Below are 6,964 nucleotides of genomic sequence, written 5' to 3'. Positions count from 1 at the left end.
AATTCTAATGTTTAGTGAAGCAGAGAAAAAAAGAATTAAGCAAGGTAGGAGGAGAGCAAGATGAATCTGGGAAATGGAAAATTACTGATGGGAGACACTTAATAAAACACTTAGCAGGAAAATATTAGAAGACATGCATCAGAAAACCCATTGGGGTACTCACGCTTTGTGTGATCATTTTTAAGGAACTACGGGTGTATTGGGATTTTTGGAGTAGCAAAGCAAGTAATTGAAAGATGTATAGCATGCCAAAGGATAAATAAAAAGTGACAAGAAAAACAACATTAGGAGGTTGTGAGTTAGCTCTTTGACCATTTCAAAGTATCCAAGTAGATTTTACTGAACTTCCTCAAGTACAAAGATGGAAGCATTTATTAGTAATGACAGACCATCTAGCTCATTGGGTGGAAGTGGTTCCCACTGTCAAGGCCACAGCCAACGTGGTAAGTAAAACCCTTTTGGAACAGATTATTACCAGATATGTGTTGCGATGTGATATCATGGTTTGCCTCAGACACCCCGGGTTTCTCCCTGAAGATTTCTTCCCCAGGTTTGTCAATCACCTCTCCTTTCCATACCCTGACCCCTGCTGAGCACTGTCTGTCAATCCTGGCATTCCAGAAGGGCGTCGAGTGATTGGCAGAATTCAAAAGATGCCTTCCACCCCTGGAGGGACATTGGGCCATCCAGGTGTCCTTTGTCCCTTGAGACTTGCCCAGCCCCGTACCTGGTTGGTGGTCCCCCATGTTTCTTCCCTCCCCCTCTCCCCTAGGTAAAAGGGCGAGCAAACCACGCAGTCGTGAGTTCACTTGGAGCTGTTGCTGGATTTGGAGGCCTGCGGGCCAGGAATAAAGCTCTGGATCTAAAGCCTCCATCAGAACTGACTCCTTTCCTTCACCACCGCCTCAAAGCTTCTCCACCAAAGGTAAACTTGAGGTCCTGCATGCCTGGACTTGCCTCCAAGCGCCCAGCTGCGGCATCCAGCTAGCCAAAGGTGTCTCTGAGGTGAAAACAACACAGTTGCCGCTTTTTGGTCAAGCAGCAAGGCCCAGACAAGCTCAGGCACGTTCCATCCGGCTATACTGGTAATTATTCCAATAGATATGGAATGGTTAATAGGATAGACTCAGACAGAGGAACACATTTTACATCAAAACAATGTCGAAGAAGGGAGGTTGAGGATGAGGATAAAAGGGAAGAGGACTTCCCCAAAAAGGAGGAGGACTCAGGCTGGGAAGGCACATTCACTAGAACCCACCCCCCTCCTGACAGTCCAGTTGCATGTAGAACTAGGAGGCAAGCAGTGTTACAGGCCCCTCTGCGAGAGGCAGTGGGACCAGAAGGAGGGAGATTAATGATTATAGTGCCATTTACCACTCTTGATTTAGAGGCATGGGAAAAGATTGCTAGGAATTATTGTATCTATCCAATACTTACTGTCAAACGTCTACAATATGTTATCAAGCAACACAACCCAGATTAGGCTGACATCCAGTTACTACTCGATGCTTTCACTGAAACCGAAAAACAGCTGATCTTAAAGACAGCAGGGACTTTGGCAGAGGATTACTGCAAGAGCAAGCAGTTAGATGTAGAACAATATTTCCCCCTCCAAGATTCAGGATGGGATCCTAACGTAACAGCAGAGGTAAAAAAATTAGCAGATTATCAAGAGTGGATAGCAACAGGGGTGGAAAGAGCTATTCCAAAAACCATAAATTGGTCTGCTTTGTATTCCCTTAAGCAGGGGCCTTCCGAGACTCCGTCTGAGTTTCTGGAGTGTTTAAGGGATGCTATGCACCGTCATACATCATTGGATCTGGGGTCTGAGATAGGGATGAATCAGCTAGTTAATTAATTTTTGGGGCAGTCTGCTGGAGATATTAGATGTAAACTTCAGAAAATTTAGGGGCCGGAAGGGAGAAACCTCGAAGTCTTGCTAGAAGACGCATGGAGGGTATTTAGCATCCGGGAAGAAGGATATAAACAAGAAATGAAAAAGTTGGAAGTGGCACAGGAGGAAAGGCAAAGAAAACGCAATCAGGGACTACCCAGACAAGGACCAGCTCGTCTGGGCAGGAACCAGTGTGCAATCTGCAAAAGAACTGGTCACTGGAAAGATCAATGCCCAGAACAGAGACGAGGTGACCGACAAGTGGCTGCACACGTACAAAACAACTGAGGAGGACCGGGGGATTCTGCCCCAGCAGATCCACTGGTTATAACAATGAGGCTGGAGGAAGAAGGGAAAAGGGTGGAATTTTTGGTTGATACGGGGGCCACATATTCAGTTCTAAATAAAGCTTTAGTACCTGTGGAAAATGATTATGTTGTACTGCAGGGGGCAACTGGCCAGTCTGAAAGGGCATGTTTTTGCAAACCTTTGAGGTATAAGTTAGGAAAACAATGAGGCATTCATAAGTTTTTGTATATGCCCGATTCGCCAAAGGCACTTTTAGGGAGAGATTTATTGGAGCAGTTACAAGCAACCATTACCCTCAAAAATGGAGAGGTTACTCTGGAGGTGAATGATCAAAAGTACATAGAGGCATTAAGTTTAACCTTAACAGCTATTGAAATTGAGGAAGAAATTGATGAAGAGATACTAAGTCAGGTATTTCCCGGAGTATGGGTCTCTGATGTACCAGGGAGGGCAAAAAATGCCTCCCCCATAGTAATTAAGCTCAAGGAAGGGACAAAACCAGTTAAAATTAAGCAGTACCCCCTAAAGAAAGAAGACAGGGAAGGAATCAGCCCAATAATTGAAAATTTTCTGCGATTAGGGTTATTGAAAGAATGCCAATCTAAATTCAATACTCCCATTTTACCTGTTCGAAAATCTGATGGGTCATACCGGATAGTACAAGATTTGAAAGCTGTCAATAAAGTAACAGAAGATTTGTATCCTGTGGTAGCCAATCCATATGCTTTATTAACTTGTCTAAACCCTGAGCTAACCTGGTTTACTGTTTTAGACTTAAAAGATGCCTTCTTTTGCCTCCCTATCCATGAAGCCAGCCAGAAAATTTTTGCATTCGAATAGGAAAGCCCTAAGAGTGGGCTCAAAACCCAGCTCACATGGTCTGTGCTTCCTCAGGGCTTCAAAAATTCCCCCACTCTGTTTGGGGAACAACTTGCAAAAGATCTGGAGTCCTGGGAAGCTCCACAGGAAGAAGGAAGGCAGTTGCAGTATGTGGATGACCTTCTAGTAGCCACTTAGACAAGGGAAGCATGTGTAGCCTGGACGGTAAGCCTTTTGAATTTCCTAGGGCTCCAAGGATACCGAGTATCAAAGGCATAGGTAGTGAAACAGAAAGTAATCTACCTGGGGTATGAGGTGAGTGCTGGGCAACGGATTTTAGGGCAGGCTTGCAAGGAAGCCATATGCCAAATCCCAAAACCGCAGACAATAAAGGAACTCCGAACCTCCTTAGGCATGGCAGGGTGGTGCCAGCTTGTCTTGGTTTGGAAAGACAGGTGCCTGCAAAAGAAGGCAGGAGCCTCCCCTGAAATCGAGAATGCAAACCCTCCCCACCCCTCCGAATTACTATGATATTTAAATTAAGGGGCTCTCAGGAGAAAATTATGGGAGCAGAGAATAACAGTTCTTTAATAGGGAAGGGAAAAAAATAAATGGATAAAATAAAACAATGCAATTCACTAGAACAACACTGACAGAGTCAGAACACAACCTGACACCCTGTTGGTCAGGGTGTTGGTAGCAGTCCAGATGGAAAAGTGGCTGCAGTCCTCCTGGAGTGTCAGATGTGGTTCTATTGGAGCAGGGGGTCCTGTAGAAAAGGGTGTATTCTTCCTCCGCAGATCTGTGGAAGTAGAAAAAGCTGCTATTCCTCTGGAGAATCCAATGGGAAGCCGGGCTTGTGTTTCAGAATCTCCAGCTTATATCTGGGTAGCAATGCTTGGCTCCTCCCTCTGGGCGGAGCATCTCACAATGGGATGTTGTAGTTCTTATCAGCCATGCAGTGACATTCAATAGCTTGTTATCAGCAGATGTCCCCTGCCAAGGGAGGAGTGATGATCACTGAGGGGGAGAGAGATAAGGAGAATTGCCTGCTTGACAAAAGACAACTGCCATACTGATGGTAAGAGAATATTCCTTGCCTTGCAATCTGGAACACGGCTATGGGTTTATAATTATGGACTGCTCGTCAGACCCCTCTATGCTCCTATTGCCAGTGGAAACAGAGATCTCCAGTGGACAAAGGAAGCCACGCGGGCCTTTCACCAGCTAAAGAGTGCCCTCATGTCAGCTCCAGCTTTGGCACTTCCAAATGTAAGTAAACCATTCTTTCTATTTTCCCATGAAAGACAGGGAATCGCCCTGGGAATATTGGCTCAGGACTTGGGTCCATACCAGAGGGCAGTTGCTTACTTCTCCAAGCAACAAGATGCAACAGCCAAAGGATGGCCAGGTTGCCTCAGAGCTGTAGCAGCAGTTGTGCTGAATATACAAGAGGCACACAAGTTTACCCTGGGACAAAAAATGACTGTGCTAGTGTCCCACACAGTGTCTGCAGTACTGGAAGTAAAGGGCAGCCACTGGCTTTCAGCACAGAGGTTCCTGAAATACCAGGCCATCATGGTAGAGCAAGATGATGTAGAGATAGTGGTGACTAATATTGTCAACCCAGCTTCTTTTCTAAGTGGAAATCAAGGAGAAGCAGTACACCACAATTGCCTGGAGACCACTGAAGCTACCTACTCCAGCTGCCCAGACTTAAAGGACACTTCTTTGGAAGATGCAGAGACCTGGTTCACTGACGGGAGTAGCTACGTGTCCAGTGGAAAGCGACATGCTGGATACGCAGTGACTACATGCAGAGAGGTAATAGAATCCGGACCCTTACCAACAGGCACCTCTGCGCAGAAAGCCGAGATAATTGCACTGACCCATGCCTTGGAAATGGCAAAAGGAAAGAGAATAAACATCTATACAGACTTGAGGTATGCATTCGGAGTCGTGCATGCACATTGAGCCATCTGGAAAGAGAGGTGACTGCTGATCTCACAGGGAAAGACCATCAAACATGAACAAGAGATAATCCAGCTGCTGGAAGCAGTTCAGCTGCCTGAAAAGGTAGCAATTATGCATATCAAAGCACACCAGAGAGTGAGCTCAGAATTGGAAGAAGGAAATGAGCTGGTGGATAGAGAGGCAAAGGAAGCAGCAAAAGGTGAGGTAGCTATTGAAATTCCAGATTGACAAATTTCCCTTTAAAGTAAGCCAGAATATAATAAGAAAGAAAGAAAACTAATTGAAGATCAAGAAGGGACGTATAACCAAGAAGGGTGGGCTGCCATTGAAGGGAATCTGGTAATCCCTTCCCATTTATTGTAGTCACTAGTAAGAGAAGAGCACCAGAAAGCACACTGGGGAAGAGATGCCCTGTACACCTACTTGATTAAGAGAATCGTTGCTAGGAATTTATATGCCACTATTACTCAGGTGACCCGACAGTGTGATCTTTGCCTCCAGACTAACCCAAAAATGGTCCCAAGCCGAAACTTGGTCAGACTGGGAGAGGCCACGAGCCTGGACAGCAGTGGCAAATTGACTTTTCAGAACTCCCAAGGAAAGGGGGATATCGGTTTGTATTAGTATTGACAGATACGTTTTCAGGGTGGCCAGAAGTATTCCCCACCAGAACTGTCAAAGCTCGAGAGGTGACCAGGGTGTTATTACAAGAAATAATACCACCCTTCGGAGTTCCAGCCACAATATCCTTGGCTAGAGGATCACATTTCATTTCCAAAATAGTGCAACATATTAGTAGCCACCTGGGCATAGATTGGGAACTTCACACTCCAAACCACCCCCAATCAAGCGGCCAGGTGGAGAAAATGAATCATTTGGTTAAGCAGCAGATTGTGAGACTTGGGCAGGAGGTTAATCTACCCTGGCCCCAGCTCTTCCACTGGCACTATTGCGAATCCGAACTACACCTCAGGCTAAAGAAAAGCTGAGTCCTTTTGAAATGCTTTATGGAAGACCATATGGAATACAAAAGGGAATGTCCACCCACATTGGGGAGGTAACACTGGCCACCTACATGGTAGCTTTAAGCAAACAGCTCAGAGAAATTGAGAAACACGTGGCTGGAACTCGAAGCAGGGAGCTAGATGGATCAGTACATAACATACCACCTGGGGATTATGTATATGTTAAGTCTCCTACAGAAAAGACTCTGGAACCACAGTGGAAGGGACCATTCCAGGTGCTTCTCACCACCCTCACTGCAATCAAGATCAAGGAGCAGAATGCCTGGATCCATCACTCTCAAGTGAAGAAGGCCCCAGAAGCCCCTTGGAGAGTGACATCAAGAGACAATGAACTGAGACTAAAACTTACTTGGGCAAAATGAGTATATTGCGGCCGAGGGTAGTAGGTAATTTCACTTACAGAATTGTTTTGGATATAATTATAACTGAAGTCTTAGAATTAGAGAGTACCTCTATCCAAAGCGATGCTGAATAGCCTTGGTCTCAGGCTTTTAATCAGTATACTGGATCCATGGGAGAATTTTCTGAGATAAAAGACTTAAACCTATCCACTGTAGTAATTGATGGGGATCAGGTACATGAGGAGCAGGAGTGGCAGGAACGGGAACTGTGGACACTTCAAGGAATCAGAGGAGAAGAAATCAAGGTAGGGTGCCGGATGGTCAATGGGACCACTCATGACAGACCAGATGAAATTAGTGTCTCAACCTCTCCTGTATACAAACACCAGGAAGTTTGTGATAGCCCAAGCAAATCAGACTGTTGGTGTTATTTCACCTTAATACAGCCTGTAGAAGTGACTTGCCTTTGGGCTTGGGATGCTATCGGGCTGTCATTGAATTTAAAATAGTTACTACACTTTTTACAACGGCAGGACTATATACAACTCACACCAGTACTCAAATAGTTCAGCCCCAACCCAAACTTGAACCTGAAGTGTATG

General features: G+C 45.4%; 1 pseudogene; it reads left to right on the top strand.

Annotated features, from left to right (window-relative positions):
• The first annotated feature begins 380 nt into the window (after positions 1–380).
• LOC115484787 (uncharacterized) lies at positions 381–4,996 on the top strand (annotated as a pseudogene).
• The last annotated feature ends 1,968 nt before the right edge of the window (positions 4,997–6,964 follow it).

This window comes from Serinus canaria, chromosome W, assembly GCF_022539315.1.
Source record: "Serinus canaria isolate serCan28SL12 chromosome W, serCan2020, whole genome shotgun sequence".
Taxonomy (NCBI): domain Eukaryota; kingdom Metazoa; phylum Chordata; class Aves; order Passeriformes; family Fringillidae; genus Serinus; species Serinus canaria.
This window is presented reverse-complemented; position numbering and strand designations above follow the sequence as displayed.